The 17,400-nt window shown below is 34.9% G+C and overlaps 1 protein-coding gene across 3 annotated transcripts in view; it reads right to left on the bottom strand.

Annotated features, from left to right (window-relative positions):
• The window catches only part of LOC150092428 (uncharacterized), a 353,827-nt gene that overhangs the window by 181,680 nt on the left and 154,747 nt on the right, over positions 1-17,400 (bottom strand). The gene's annotated exons all lie outside the window — the stretch shown is intronic.

The raw sequence follows: 17,400 nt of genomic DNA, 5'->3' as shown, positions 1-17,400 counted from the left end.
AACCCTCTACAACTGCAATCACTTCTTGATTCAAAGAAAAATGCTGACCAGTGAGAAAGAGTTTTAGTTTTGGAAAGAGATAGGTCAGAAGGAGCCAAATCTGGGGAAATAGAGTGGATGTTCCAACAATTCATAGTGCAGATACCCTAATTTTCCCATTGCCAAAACACCTTCAGTTGCATTGTCCTGATGAAAGATGATTTTTTCTGCTGCAAACTAGGTCTTTTCTCACGAATTTTTTCATCTAGTCTGGTTAAAAGATCGGAATAATATTCCTCGGTTATTGTTTTACCCTTTTCAAGATAATTAATAAACAAAATGCCTTTAGCATCCCAAAACACTGATGCCATCACCTTTCCTGCTGATGGGAACCGACTTTGTCTTCTTTGGTGCTGAACAACGGCTTCTGTCCACTGTTTTGACTGCTGTTTGGATTCTGATGGGTAATGGTGAATCCAAGTCTCATCCATAGTAATAAACCAATGCACAAAATCAGTTTTATTCTTGTTAATACGCTCCAAGCGCTGCTCAGAGATTTTCATGCGAATGCATTTTTGATCTGCTGTGAGCAGATCAAAAGCAGACACGCACCCATCTTGCGCAAAAGTTTTTCATTTGCAATTCTTCATGCAAAATATATCCTGCACGTTCTTTTGAAATGCCTATAGTCTCAGCAGTTTCACACACTTGATCAATGATTTCTGGTGTACACTTTTTAAACGTCCTTCACATGGATCATCTTCAAGGCTGGTATGGCCATGTTTAAACTCAGCAGCCCATTTCTTGATTGTCAAAAACTAAGGAGAAGAGTGCCCATAAACTTTTATGAACTTCGAATGAATTTCTTTTGCCGTTAAACCTTTTATAAAGAATTTTATAACCACACGATCTGAATTTTATTCATTTCAAGCGATACAGACAACAGTTTTGCTGCAGACAGCTGTATAAAACAAACTACTTGATAGAATGACTTGCAATTTCACATGGATGCTTATGACAGATGTACTAAGGAAAAAAAACTAAGAAAACCTAGAAAAAAAAAATCTTGATAGTGTTGCCATTTATGGTCGAGTCTGAGAACTTTTCAGACCACCCTCGTATATAAAACTATTAATACATATCAAGAAATATTCCACAGAACAATAAATATTGCACAGTATAATTACACTAGGTTTACAAAATTTGAAAACAATAAGAGACCAATATACCAATAAACGATTTACCTGTCATAAGTAACTATTATGATTCAATTAAGAAAACCTTTGCTTATCTGTATATAATAAGCACATATTTCAAATTATCCAATTTATCTAACATGGATAACTTAATTTTCTAAACTCACATTTTTTTTTCTTTTAAATAAAGACACTTTTTGAGAATTTGTTTTCATCACTTCATTCTTCAAATTCTATATCTTATATCTAACAATCCTTTATTAAAAACTATCAACAGTGGTCCATCTCAATCTAATTTTGTAGCATAAATTCAAAGCCTTTCAACATGCTAAATTAAATTTTTACATTTTATAAAAAAGAAGTGGATTTTTAGAAAAATATTTTTAAATATTTTTAAAAACTATTGGAAATCTAATGTGGAAAGGCAAGTTAGATGACACCTGATCAGAAATATAGACATAACAATTTTACAATGATTACACTGCATAATTCAGAAATGTAAAATTACAGACATAGTAGAGCCCTCATAATACCCATCTATGAAATAAAAAGAGAAATAAAACAGAATGCGTAAATTAAAGGTGCCAAGAAATTATATTCTTGGTTTAATCCTTTATCCAAGTTTAAGCAAATAAAGTTTGAGCCTGAAGTAATTTCAGGACAGGGCAACTCATATATAGAAGCTAATTACATATCCCATAATGCAAAGCACATATTCTTACCTTTCTTTTAGGGTTACACAGTGATCAGCATTCATTTTAAAAATTTTATGGAATTTACAACCGTGTTAAAAAACTTTTTTTTATTATCCCGACGTTTCGCTCATCACGTCAAGATCATCATCTGGAGCGTACATAAGTATACAGAACAAGCTGAGTTACATCATTAACTGTAAGCTAGAGAAACAATGATTTCTAGACATTGTTTCTCTAGCTTACAGTTAATGATGTAACTCAGCTTGTTCTGTATACTTATGTATGCTCCAGATGATGATCTTGATGTGAAGATAGAAATGTCGGGATAATAAAAAAAAAGTTTTTTAACACGGTTGTAAATTCCATAAAATTTTTAAAATGAACACATATTCTTACAGACATGTGCTTTGCATTATCGAATACTAAGGCAAGTGACGTGAAGTCTTTAGCCTCTATATACAAGTTGCCTTGTCCTGAAATTACTTCAGGCACAATCTTTGTTTGCTTACACTTGGAGAAAGGATTAAACCAAGAATATAATTTCTTGGCATCTTTATAGTATAACCAAGTGGGAAAACTTCCAACATCTATCTTTAATCCAGAGTATTTTAATAATAACGTGCGACACTTTTTGACCACTTGTATATGGAAAACTGAATGTGAGAATTACAGAAGATCACTCTACTTGGTTGGTTGGTTATTTAGAATTATGGCTAAAGCAACCAAATGTATGAGGATACCATATTCAGTTATTCAAATAAGATAAATATAAGCATACCTGAGAAGAAACTAAGAAAAACTGTGGAAGAACAAGCTGGATTCAAGTCAAATAGGAATCAAGACCAGAATTTCTACTTTATAACAAGCAGTCAAGAAATCATGGACTCTAACGAGAAATTGTGCTCAAGTTTTGTACATCCGGTAAAGGCACATCATGAGATGCCAAAAGAAATGCTCCTAAAAAATTACAATTATGTGATGTAAATTAGACATTATACAAAATAGCCTACACTTAAATTGTAAGTCAGTAGTTACAACTGATGGATATATATACAAAGATAGTGTGATATAAAATCAGGTGTGTGTAAGAGGATGGTGCATGCCATCTCTATTGTTATTCATCATCTATATGGAACCCATTATGAAGGAAACTTACTAAACCTGGGTGATGATTAGAATGACAATATGAATTCATTTATGAGACATATCATAAATTTTCTTTTATATATGCCATTCACCTGAAAAAGTGATTTACCTCAAAACAATGATACTGTTTGGAGAGTCAACTGCCACCTGAGGGGGGCTAAAAACTCTCTGGGACTTAGTTCAAACATGGAGTACTAATTATTTTCTAATGGTGACTTTGTACTTCCTTTGTGAATATCTCCTACATGATTGAACACAGCTCACCTTTACAGAAACAGTTGCAAATCATTTTCACAAATTTTTATTCTTGACATTAGCCATTTAACACAATCAATAAACTAAATGTTTTGGATTTTCTTTAGCATGACCTTTGATGTCAGCATCAATGTCAAACATTTTTAAGATGCTGAAAATTTCTATAATATATTAAAGAGACAGAAGAAAAAAAAGATCATGCTAACATAACTGTAGTGTTTGCAAGAAAAATAAATAAATAAGTTTTGTTTTTTAACTACAGAATTAGATGTGAAGAATTACATAATGAAAATAATATTTTTGCTAAAAATATTATTTTCGTTTTGCTTGAAAGAGTACCCAGACCTATTGTTTTGTAGAAAACACAGATTTCTGACCTATTTAGGAATTTGTGGTATTTACTTTTCCCAGTAACAAGTAGCTATTTTTATTAAATTGCATTCATCATATTTCTTTCACCATATAATAGTTTGATTTTGATTTGATTGATTTTTTATGTTGCAAAGACATCAAGGTCATACTGTGCCAGGACACAGCAGTACATGTGGTAACTGGTTAGTATGACAATCACAAACATTCATGCCCTTGGCGGGATTCAAGCCCACAGTCTCTTGGCTGGAGAGTGGATACACTAATTTAATCGTTCTATTCCACTTTGTTTGTTTTGATTTCATGTATAATCCAACATAGAAGATGGCCTTGATACTAGGCAAAATTATCACATGTAAGTTATTTAAAGATTTTAGTATATTAAGTATGTCTACTCCTTATATGTAATTATGTTCTCTTATATGTAATTATGTAATTAAACAACACTGTATAACAATCACTATTATACAGTGTTGGCTTGGTTAGCCAAGTGGCTAACCAGGCCAACAAAATTACCTTCTAGATATGCACACATGCAATATTATTTTTGCAACTGATCCTTATTAGAAGATGACACTGATTCAATTCTGTATAAATCCAAGCATTTAGCCTACCATGTGCTGGCAGGTCAGTAAAATAGTGAATGTGCATTATCTTTTATAAAAAGTTACTAAAATTTAGCTTAGCTGAACTCACCCACCCATGAAATTAAGTATCAGTTATCTAAATCTTAATTGGTGATGCCAAATCCCAAGACCTAATCATATCGTATAGCCCTTTGTTATACAGCCCCAAATGGAATATCAACATTGCTAACAAATTGAGTGCCCTTACAGAATGGACTTTTCACTCCACTAATTATGTAAGACTTGCTTCTAGATACCTACCCAGCCATAAATGGACTGCCTGTAAGATTCCATAAGATTTGATCCATTTCTTATTCTATGCTTATTGTGCCAACCAACTAAGCCTGTAAATATTTTAAATCTAAAAATTTTCACTTCCTCTACATACCTCATTTCTGGTCTATCTGTCATCTCAGCAACTTATGCACTGATGACTCTCAAACTTGATCTGGAGACAATACTGGATATCCATACTTCAAAAAAGCAGATTTTGGTGCAAATACTGCTTATATGAAAGTTGTTTTAAGAATAGGTCATTAACTGATATTAGATATGTTCCAATATCTGTTAATGAGATCTAGATAACTAGATTGGCTTGTTCAATCTAGATGTCTAAAACTGTGTGATCTAAACTTACAAGGGCAGCACCTCTGTTAAATAACCTCCACTTTTTCTACCTAAGTGTTCTCAATATTTTTTATTGAAATATATGTTCTAATGGTCAATCCTAAACTAAGAACCAACAAGGAAATAGTATATCCTAGACCAGTATTTCCCAAACTTCCAGTCCCTGTGTACCCCTTTTAAAATGTTCATAACACAGGCATATCCTCCCACTCAGGAAAAGGAAATCTGAGAGAAGTTATATTTCATTTAAACAAGAATAATTATAAAGGTATTTATTTTTTAAAATTGCATTAACACATGAAATTTTTTTAATTATTAAATATATTTTAGTTATACAAATCCATATGTATGCAATAAAAACAAAAATTATGAAATTTAAATTTTCAATAATAACAAATGTTTAAATTAGATGAATGAAACTAACCTGTTTCTGAATTCTAACCTAACCTGTTTTTGTTAGGAAGAAGTTAGTTTGGTGAAATCCACTTCTATATTTATTATTTTTAGTCACAGATGGGAACACATCACAAAGACAACTTCTGACACAAACACAATTAAACATGTACAGAGATGTATGCGTGGGTGGTGAAATACTCAAGTATCTTAAATTGTAAGTTTTTCCTCTCCACTCAATTTCAGAATCATTTGTGATTCTGAAATTGAGTGGAGAGTTTCAATCAAATGGTTTCAACTACTACATTTGAATTTAAGCTTTTAATGCAAACACTTTGAACCATGTGGTTGGAACAAGATCATGTTGTCCACTAGATGCAGAACTAACAGAGGTCAGTGATAAGTGCCAAGGAACATGTTTTGTTTAAATATTCCTTCCAGTTATTGAAAAATTAATTATAAAATGGACACCTGCACTTATCTGTGGCAATACGGTGACAGAAATATAAAAGTAAAAATAACATAAAATGATAATTGAAATTAAAACAAAGTGCCAAATATCCCCTAAAGACCTTTTGCATATCCCCAAGGGTACTCATACCACACTTTGGGAAACACTATCCTTGGCTAAGGATTATACTATTAGAAATAAAAAGCCAGGAGAAAGGATCAAAGCAATTTCCTGTCTAGTCCACTCTGAAATCCCCAATTTCCAGTACATGTCTGAAAACCTATAGATAAAAAATGACAGATTAGATAAGAGTTAGAAAGTAGTTTTTATTAAGATCTTTTGGACACTGCAAGCAACAATCAGTTTGTATAGTACATAACGTTAAGGCTACATATATCATAATCAAGACACTGATTAAACTATGGGATGGTATTTGTTTTCAAAGAAAACAGAACAGAAAAATTGATTGCAGCTTTACCTTGATTGCTGTAGCAATATTTGCTAGTTGCTCTAACAGTAATAGAATTTTATTTATATTTTCCTGCCTGGAGTTCATAAAATTTTATAATGAATTGGATCGGGCAAAGTTTGTTGAAACAGTCTTGTTCCTGTCTAACTCATAAAGTCAAAATTTCTATGGGTAATGAGTAAAAGAAAACTAAAAAGAAATCTATAAGTTGTCAGCTTTCTTTTTAGTTCTGAGGAGTATTCTATGGAAGCATTAAGAATCCCACATTCTTTCTGATCTACATCAATGATATGTGTGATCAATAATGCTAACCTTTCTTGATGATGATATCACAACATATAACTGATGTGAAAACTCGGTTATCCTTCAAAAAGACAGATTTATAGTTGGCCTGAAGCCTGACAATTGTAAAATTGTACATGACAGGTTCATAATCCTACATTATGGCACTAACTAATCATCAAACCAAATATATTAAATTTTTCAGTATAAATGATGCTTCTATTAAGGATTTGTTGTTCAGTCTTGTTCTCGCTGCTTAAATGGATTATCTTACTGTCACTATATATTTAAGAAACCATTATTTCATTTCTTAATTATTTTTTGTACTTTTCATTAAAATAGCTTTAAAAGGTAAAGATATTTATCATCCATATCAAGCTCATCAGCAACTCCAGTGCCACCTCAATCCCTTTGTCATCACCGATATCAATCTCCTAGATTTGCAATGCTAATCCTCCAAACACTCCGGGATTTTCAGGAATAAACTCTCATTTGAACAAACTTCAAAAACCCTGAGAGTGGAACACAGTGGATTTATGCTTTATCTGCTATACAGAATATCTTAAATTATAAAGATGTTTTTTCTCTACTTCAAACAAACCAGTACAAACTCATTCAATGTGTACATTGACAATGCATGTTATGGTTGATAGCAACTTTTTCATAGTGGTTCAAGACACAAGAGTATCAGTGGATTTGAAAAGATCACCACTTAGTTTTATTATTATTATTATTATTATTATTATTATTTGACACCTCCAGGGAGTCCAAATACTCATCGAGGAAGAATATGCCAACAGCATCGAATGATTGATCCCTCCCAACTATTAACCGTGCTCAAACTTGCTTAACTTTTTGCTGAGCCATTAGTAGCAGAGGCTCTACCAATTGACCAACTTTTGCTGGGTCTATGACCTAAGGTGGAAGATAAAAAAGATGACCTGGCTTTTGATCAAGATAAAATTAATTTCATATTGAAAAAAAGATATGTACAAATATTTTAAAAATAAATCAATGTCAAGCAGCTTTCAGAGATGAACTGTAGACTCAAATACATAGATATTATTCAAAAAAAATGAAAGTGTTTGGGGAAAAAAAAAAAAGAGTCAAACCTTAGAGATTCATTGCTAAACCACATATCTCCTTGGTTGAATGCCAGGGAGGCATGTGGTGAAGCTGATTGTAAGGATAAAAAAATCAGACTTCCATGGCTGACTCAGGAAATCAAGAGGCAGTCATGAAAAGTATAACAAAAGTTCCTAGAGTCAGTCAGCATGTGCTCTGAGAAGGTGAAGCAAAGTGTGTAAAAGTAGCTAAAGAAAAGTTATGGGAAGACTAGCAAGAATACAGAAGATAAATACCAAGAAGGTAGCAAAATGCTCTGGAGGCTTTTGAAAAAGCTTAGAAATGGAAGAAAGAGCACTGTAAAAGGAATCAGAGATGATCAAGATGATATAAAAAACCGAAAGTAAAGATATTCTAGATATCTGGTGTAATTACTTTGAAAACCTGTTAAATGAAACACAAAGTGTCACAATGGCAGTAAAAATATTCAAGAGGAATGCAATCAGGAGTACATATCAATACTTGGGGTAGAAAAATTTACCAAAAACCAGAAATGTGGAAAGGCAGCTGGAGTAGATGATATATTGGAAGATATCACTAGGTAAAGTATTGAGGAAGATCACTGTTAAGAGTGCTCTGAAAAGACAAGCTTGTTTTCATAAAAAAAAAAAAAATAGCAATATTGGTTTATATTATGAAAGGTTTAGTTCAGATTTTGGTTTGGTCAGATTTTGTTTTGGTCAGATTTTGTTTTGATTTAGATATTTAGTTAAGATTTACAGTGGTGTATATAATATAATAGGGTGGTTGGCACAGTTTGTGACAAGTCACGTTTGTTTTTGCTTCTCTCTAGATACTGCTTCCTTTTTTTTTAATATGTAGCACTGTAAGGGTGTTTTTATTAATTAGTAATTAATCTGCAGAGTTTAAATGTGTGCAAAGTTGATTGTGTGTTATATACTCTTTATTTATATGCATTAATAAAGTGTGTGCATGAGGTATAAAAATGGAGGTGTGAGTCCTCTGAGTTTGACTTGAAAAATATTATTCCATGTAATGTGTGGAATGTATGTATTGCCAAAAGTGAACAGTTTATGGGAAACTGTAAATGATGGTGCTAGAATTTTCCAGAAATATGTGATAATAGAGAGTCAAGGCACATGAAATGGTGATTATCCCAGAAATTCAAATGAGGGAACAATTGAGATGACATGGTACAATGCAAGATGGTAATAGTGGTGTGAAAGAGGTGAGTGTATGAAAATAGATATGAAAGAAACAGAAAAAAGAATGACCATGGAAGAACAACTTTAGTGAATGGAAATGGTAGCAAATTGTCAGATACACAAAAAATAGCTGATTTGTTAAGTGAATAATTAAGTAAAGTATACATTTCAGGCAGATAAATTAGTCCTCTGGATGCTGGGAAAGCAGTGGAGAAGAAATAGAAATAGATCAGTTAGAAATATTAAAGCTGTTTCATAAGCTTGACTCAAATATAGCAGTTGGACTGAATTAGGATATCACACACTGATGTTGATATATCACTGACCTGGTTGTTCAATCTGAGTCTCAGCACAAGCAAGATTCCTAATGAGCAGAGGGAGAGCAAGATAATTCCATTATACCAAGGTGGAGCTAAGACTGATGGAGTGAGTTGCAGACAAATCAGTATCTCTGATGTGTTATTAGGTATTGGAAAGGATGGTTAAGAACTACATTTAAAGCTGGGTAGATAACACTATGATCTCCATAGAGGATAGCATGATTCTGTTCATGGTAAACTGCTGATGTTCTATAGTAAAGTGACAGCATAGTAAGATAAGGGGAATTAATATACCATGATATGCAACTGCAGTGCAAGTGAAAAAAATGACAGTATGCACTGTTTGGTTGGAAAGCACCTGAATTTGATTCTTGTCATGACGGGAGGAATATTTATATGGGTTTTTTCAAGCTAATGATTCACTGATCTCATATGAAAGTAGAAGGGTTTTTTTCACCTGAAAACTCAGGATAAAAGGAATATAGACAAATCGGCCAGAAGAACATTTGCAATTTACAGACAAAAAAATACTACTTTGGTGGGCAGTAGATGGTGTTGTGTGTAGTTAGTGGATTAAGTAAGTAGTGGAGACAGTGAGAAGTATTGTTAATATTCTGTCACACCTCCAAGGACTCATCGAGGAGAGTATACTCTACTACACACAACTTCTGTATTTTGCCATGATATCTGATAGGACTCCACAATGGGGGTTTTTACCAACCTCCACAGTGGGGGTTGGTATACAACCTCAAATGGATGAGTTCGCAGAATAAACTTGTGACACGGATTGAAGAGTGGCTGACCAAGTAACAGAAAGTGATGTATGTCAGTGCTAAGTCTATGAGGAGAAGGGTACCAGTGGTGTACCACAGGGCTCTGTTCTTGGACCATTGTTGTTTAACATGTATATGTAATCATGGGACATGATTACATATACTAGGGACAGTTTTGAACATGATATTCCGTTATTTGCCAACAATGCTAAGGTAGGGAGATTAATATAATTGATACAAAATCCCTGAGGCTGATATGAAACTGATTGGTTATATGGGCAAATCACAATGACTTCCAATTCAATGTTGCCAAGAGTCAAGTTATACATTTAGCATGTAGGACATTATAGGAAGAATATTGTAATAATGGAAATTCATTGCTCAATGAAGCTAGAAAATTAAAGGTTATCATGGACATTGAGCTAAAAGTTTAGAAGTCACAGCATTAGATAACAGCATTGATAAAAAATACTAACTTTGTAATAAATTATTCTCCCACTTCACAAAGCTTTCATAAAACCAAACCTGGATTACTGTGTACAGATATGGCCAACTGGGTTCTAAGGGGAAATGGAGATAGCGGGAAAGATTCAGTGCCAAGTAACCAAGATGTATGAGAAAAACGTGTTCTAAGCTGATGGAATAGGCAGAAGAGATGTGAACATGCAAGTTATTAAGGAGATCTTATGCAAGTGAGATTTTGCAGTTAATGAATGGTGAAGGTAGAACTTGAGGTCATCCCTAGAAGGTGGCTAGGAGGTGTTGTTAGAAATCATGTGAAGTTCAGGTTCTTCTTGTGGCATGTGGTGAGTATACAGAATGGGCTACCATTAGATGTACAAGGATGGTCTGAAAAGTTCTTGGCCTCGACCATAGATGGCAACACTATCAGCAAGATTTTTTTTTCTAACTTGGTACATCTGTCATAAGCATCAATGTGAAATTGCAAGTCATTCTATCAAGTAGTTTGTTCTATACAGCTGTCTGAAGCAAAAGTGTTGTCTGTATCCCTTGAAATGGATAAAATTGAGTATCGTGCAGTTATAAAATTCTTTGTAAAAGAAGGTTTAACACCAAAAGAAATTAATTCGAAATTCATAAAAGTTTATGGGCACTCTTCTCCTTCCTTTTCGACAATTAAGAAATGGGCTTAAATGCCGAGTTTAGACGTGGCCGTACCAGCCTTGAAGATGATCCATGTGAAGGACATTCAAAAAGTGTAACAACACCAGAAATCATTGATCAAGTGCACGATATGGTATTGGATGACCAATGAGTCAAAGTGAGTGAAATTGCTGAGACTATAGGCATTTCAAAAGAACATGTAGGATATATTTTGCATGAAGAATCGCAAATGAAAAAGCTTTGCGCAAGATGGGTGCCATGCTTGGTCACAGCAAATCAAAAATGCACTCACATGAAAATCTCTGAACAGTGCTTGAAGCATTTTAACAAGAATAAAACTGATTTTGTGAGTCGATTTATTACTATGGATGAGACTTAGATTCACCATTACACACCAGAATCCAAATAGCAGTGTACAGAAGTCGGTTGTTCAGCACCAAAGAAGACTGAGATCAGTTTTAAGGACTGTCATGTGAACACTTCCCTTTACCATATACAAGTTTTTCACTACTTGTATATGGGAAAAATATCACTTCTGCATTACTTCAACATTGGTAACTCTTCTTGGTATGGCTCCCACCTGATGACACCTCAATAAAGGTCGAAATCAGTCTTGGTAGTGATCCTTCCATAGTGCTTAGCATTATACACACCTGAGAGGATGCATGCTTTGCATTATGGGATACTAAGGCAAATAAAGTGAAGTCATTAGCTTCTGTATACACATAGCCTAGTTGTGAAGATATTTCAAGCACAAACTTTGTTTGCTTCTACTTGGATAAAAGATTAAACAAGAATATAATTTTTTGGCATCTGTAATTTAGAAGTGTACAAAGTTCCTTGTGTCTGCAATTTCACTCACTTTGACTCGTGGCTGGAAAGTGGATGAGAATTTTGGGTAGGATGAAAACTTCATGCCAGTGTGGATAATTCTGTAACTTTCTCAGTGCAAGTGTCTGGGTCAGAAAATTTGAAGCAACGGTCACACTATGGAAAGTAAGAGTAGTAGTAGTTCTGGAGGTCATCCCACTTGGTACCTTGGTAGTACCAAAGGATGTGAAGGTGAGTGTGGTCAGAGGAGAGGTGCTCTGTGAGACTGGAAACTTGCACAAGATCTAAGTTGCCAAGAGGTGGTGACCTCCACAGTGTATCTCGAAGGAGAACTGGTTATTAAAAAAAAAGATCAAGGGTACTTGGGAAGGTGGAAAGGATTATTAAAAATTTGGGTAGGTAGATATATGATTTTCACTAAATAATTAATTATAGCAAAAACTTCTACATCATGTTTGGCTTGATCGGGAGTGTTAGCAAAGGGAAACTAGCCAGAGTTGTGGACATTCAAGTCACCTAGGAAGATGAATTGAATGACTTGTTTGGATAGCTGGATTAATGATAGTTGAGCTTCATAGAGAGGAAAGTGAAGAGGCATGAGTGGTTTCCAAATTTGGAGATAGGTAAATGCAGCAAATGAATGTTACTAAGTAGTGCAAGAAACCTTGAGTCAGAGGAGGAGGTCAAAAGCAAGTTTCCTTCTAAATTTGCATTCTCTGATAGGAAATATCAGATCACACAAAGGTACAAATACCACCCTTGCAGTGAAATGAATTGTGAAGAATATAATTTGGGCATTGAAAGTGAGACATTCTTGATGTAGTTGGAATTTGGGTTTCTGTTAAGAGCAAGAAGTCTAGTATGGATGTCTGCAATTAATAAAAAATTGTTATGCCATGTCATGTGATCCGTTTTCACCATCCTGGTCGGTGCTGCATAGGTTCTCTTTTCAATGCCAGCCTAGCACCGTAGAAAGACCATGCCATGTTAATCCAGATTATTTCAAATGTTAATCCATTCAGATAACATCAACACTTTTGAGTTCTTTCCTCAAGAACAACTACAAATTATTTTTCTTCCTCATGTGCTATTTTGTCTCTGAAATCCATGTTCCCATATTTAAAATCCTTTACAATGTTACCTGTTTTGTACTTACAGAACAAAACAAATTACAGAACCAAAGATTACAGGGTGGTTAATTTTTCTATACATTTCACATTCATGGTACATCAAGGCTTATAACAAGCTTATCATCCTCATCAACACCACATATTTTATCCTACAGGTAATTGGCAAAAAAATGGAAACAATGATCTATTGGATCATGCTATCAGCAGTTGCAATGCAGCGTCTACGATGCATCAAGCACAGATGTAGTCGATATGCAAATATACTCCCGCCATTCCTAGGGACATGTGTATAAAGGAAAATGTAGGCCTGCTGCCATTTATTGCATGTTAGAATGAGGACCTCAGAGAGGACCTTAGTGACTTTGAAAGGGACATGATTGTTTGAGCCAGGTGGCATACACATCTGTGACCAGAACTGCTGAAATTATTGAAAAACACTCTAAGGTTATGTCAACATGGCAGTCAATAGGCCAAACATCAGCAAAATGCAATAGTGGATGAAAGCACTTACTGCAAGAGCATTAGTGTGCTGTACCAAAAAAATAGGTGGGCTACTGCTGAGCTATTGTGTGAAAAAATCAACACCAGTCGTGAGAAACCCATTTCAACAAAAACTGCACTGGGAACTACACAGAGTTGGATATCATGGTCAGGTTGCTTTACACAAGCCTTTGATCACTTTCATCAACACAAGCTGTTGCGTCCAATGGTGCAAAGATCACAGGTCCGATGAATTCACGTTCACACTTTTTGCTGCAAACAAACAAATACATCTGCAGGGTCAGCCGAAGGAAACTTACCAACCAAAGTGCTTGTTTCCAACTGTGAAAGGTTTTGGTGGTTCTGTAATAGTCTGGCTGGCGCACATTCTCATGGCATGTTGACACACTTTTCTCCTATGCAGCCAGCCTTGTTTCAACAAGATAATGCTCCCATTCATTGAGCAAATGTGGTCACCCAGTAGTTTGCAGTACATGATGGTGAGGTATCCTGTCTGCAATGGCCATCCCAATCACCAGACTTAAATCCTACAGAACATTTATGGAACATTTTGAAGTGAGCTCTCAGGTAATGTTTTCCACCTCGAAAGAACAAAGGCAAATTGATCTGGTTTCTGTCAGACGAATGATGTAAAATTCCTCCAGTTGAATTCCAAGCAGTGACAGAGTCTCTCCCTAAAGAATGCAGGCTATATTAGAAGCCCACATTAGATCAATGCCATATTAATCAAAATATGTACTGTTCCCATTTTTTTTTTTTTGTCCATTACCTGCATCTCTCCATTGATTGAATTAAATTTGGTTGCTATTATTATTAACAATATTTCCTTCTTGTTATGTATAAGTTGCATGTAAATATTCTTCACATTTTCCCCATCATATTCATATCTTCATCTATTGATAAAGTAAAGCTAATGGAAATAATTTTTCCCAAGTCACCTGATGAATACCATAACTTCTTACTTTTACTTCTGATACTCCTGGCATGAATAGTAAGTGCAGCAACTGATCCCTCCCCTCTTATTTATAGGCACTTGTGCATTATCCCTTATTATTTATTCCATTTGACTTTGTCTGTGTGTATGTCTGCTCTCTCTTTTTCTCTATCTGTTTAGAGTCACTCCCACTGAAGAATCATTTGTATGATCATTCTCATTCTTAATTTCAGGATCAAAACTGAATCATATTCATTTTTGTTTACACCCACAAATACTGAACAATACATAGCAGCAGTTTCCAAGGCGTGTGTGTGTGTGCACGCGCACGCGGGCATGCACACATATTATAATGAACTGAGCAACTAGGCATGGACGGCAGTCTAATTTCAAAAGTTTGATTAACACAGTCCAGAATTTCAATTCAGTGGGAAGGAAGGGAAGATACCACTGATCCATTTCTCTGTCATCATGACTATATATACTTTTCATCAAATATTCCTGAAATTCCCTTGTGGAACATTAGAGTTTCACAGAATAAAGTTTAAGAATCACTATTCTATAACTTTGATAAAAATATCAGCATTAATGCAATCTGTTTATTTACAGATGAAGAGAAGACTAAAGGAATGGTTGTGAATGGACAGGAAGAGAAGGCCAGTAAGAGACCAGGAAGGAATAAGAGATGAGAATGAGAGAAAAGGCATGCTGCAAGATGGATGGATGGATAGGGAAATAGGAGGCAGGAAATGCAGCACTGGCAGTATGAACCACAGAAATAGTCAGTGTGTGTGTGTGTGATGGACAATGCAAAGAAGGAATGCTGAGGAAAACATGAGATTATGATAAAAAAAAACAGTTGAAGTCTGGTGAAGAGGAGTAATACCTGAGAACTGGCATAGGATGGTTTGAAATGTTTACAATGTTAGAAGAAATCTAAACCATACTGCTTATTATATATACCATTATATGGTTACTGTGTGTATTATTTGAAGGTTAACATATATGTAGTGTAGTATAATACCAATATAGTGAAAATGTAGTGAGACATCTTCTGTATAGTGAAAATAAAAGCTTGAAACATGCCGGTATGCTCACCATAGTGCAAGTCAATTTTTAAGATTGTGAATTAGAGTGGCTACTTCAAGCAATTTGTGATGTCAGTAAGTTTACTTCCTATCCAAAGCATTATATTTTTCCTTATGCTACAGTAAAATATGGATGAAACCAGAATGCAACGTTAGAAGAAATCTAAACCATACTGCTTATTATCCCTCCCTCAATGAGTCTTGGACTCCCAGAGGTCTAATAATAATAATAATAACAACATATACCATTAAGTTTTAACAGAGGTATACCGTGAGTAGACATATCGATACCAAATTAATAACGGAAAAAACTCACGTACAAAGATTATTTAATAGTATAATTTTCGCCTGTGTGTCACAGGCATCTTCAGTACATATTAAGCTCAAATTAAACAATAACTGACAATTCCAAAAAGCGCCACCTAAGTAGCTGGTGTAAGATAACTAAAAAGGTCAATAAATTTCCTAAAAAAAAAAAATCAATACAATAAAAAGTTAGGAAAGATTAGCTGATTTGTAAAGTACTATCTCCCATAAAGGGGACAGACGTAGGCCATTGGATCTGTTTAAGTTAGGAGAATGAATCAGAGTTTCACATGTTTCTTTATAAAGCGTTCCATGAGGAACCGACTTTTGTGAAGAACTCTTGTCTTTCTCCAATGAACTCTATGTCTAGTGAAGATGGCATGTTCTGCAAGTGCAAACTTTTCAGGTTTAAAGTATTCAATATAAGATTGGTGTTCTTCCAGCCGAATAGAGGCAGATCTTCCCGTTTGTCCGAAATAAGATAATCCACAAGAGCACGGAATCTGGTAGACACCTGGATGATTAAGATGTGGAAGCTTGTCCTTAGGAGAAGTGAGAAAGGTGGAGATTTTTCTAAACGGTCGAAAGGCAACAAAAATATTCAGTAGTTTTAAAAGTTTTGCTATACGTTCACTGATGCCTTGTACATAAGGGATAGGATGCACGTTATTTCTTCTGTGTTTGAAGAGGAAGACATTAAAACTACTCAAAGTTCTTTTAATAAAGCAATTCTTATAACCATTAGATAGAAAGGAAGAAGTTATATATTGTAGTTCTTTCTGTAAAAGATCGTCTGAAGAGTTTTTTAGATCTTATAATTCTTTGCTAACCAGATGGTAACCTACATTTCTCAGTTTATAGAAAGAAGACTCATACAGGCCATTATATCCATGCAGAATCTCATCACCATCCCAGTCAAAAGGCAGGAACTATTAAAACACTGGTTCATCAGGCCTACTCCTTTTGTTCTTCAGATGATCTTTTACAGAAAGAACTACAATATACAACAACAAGGCCTTTGATAGGATACCACATGGAACCCTAATCAGTAAACTGGAGCAGATGGGTATAGATATAGGGTTGGTGAGATGGATAAGAGGGTGGTTGAAGGAGAGATATCAAAGAGTGGTTTATTCAGGAGTGGAGTCTAAAAGACGTCTTGTGACTAGTGGAGTGCCACAGGGCTCTGTTCTTGGACCACTGCTTTTCAATTTGTTCATCAATGATATTGGAAAGGATCTGAGAGGAAGTGTTCACTTGTTTCCTGATGATGCAAAGTTGGGTAGAGCAATTGTGAGTGCACAGGATGTCAAAATTTTACAGGATGATTTGGATAGTTTGGAGGACTGGGCTAGGAAAAATGGATGTCAATTTAATGTGGCAAAGTGTAAGGTTATGCACTTTGGGGTGAAAAGAATAGCAGCAGTATATCGCATTGGTGGAACCATACTCCAGGAGATTGATGAGGACAGGGATTTGGGAGTGTTGGTGGATAGGGAATTGAAGTTTAGGGGGGCACATTGCAAAAGTAACTAAAACAGCTCACCAAATCACTTGGCTTCTGAAAAATACTTTAACATGCAGAGACGAACAAGTTGTTGTTCCTCTGTATC

Source organism: Typopeltis vanoorti, chromosome 26, assembly GCF_054136105.1.
Source record: "Typopeltis vanoorti isolate ZY-2024b chromosome 26, IOZ_Tvanoo_1.0, whole genome shotgun sequence".
Taxonomy (NCBI): domain Eukaryota; kingdom Metazoa; phylum Arthropoda; class Arachnida; order Uropygi; family Thelyphonidae; genus Typopeltis; species Typopeltis vanoorti.
Note: the sequence above shows the minus strand (reverse complement) of the source record. Positions and strands in the feature narration are given on the sequence as shown.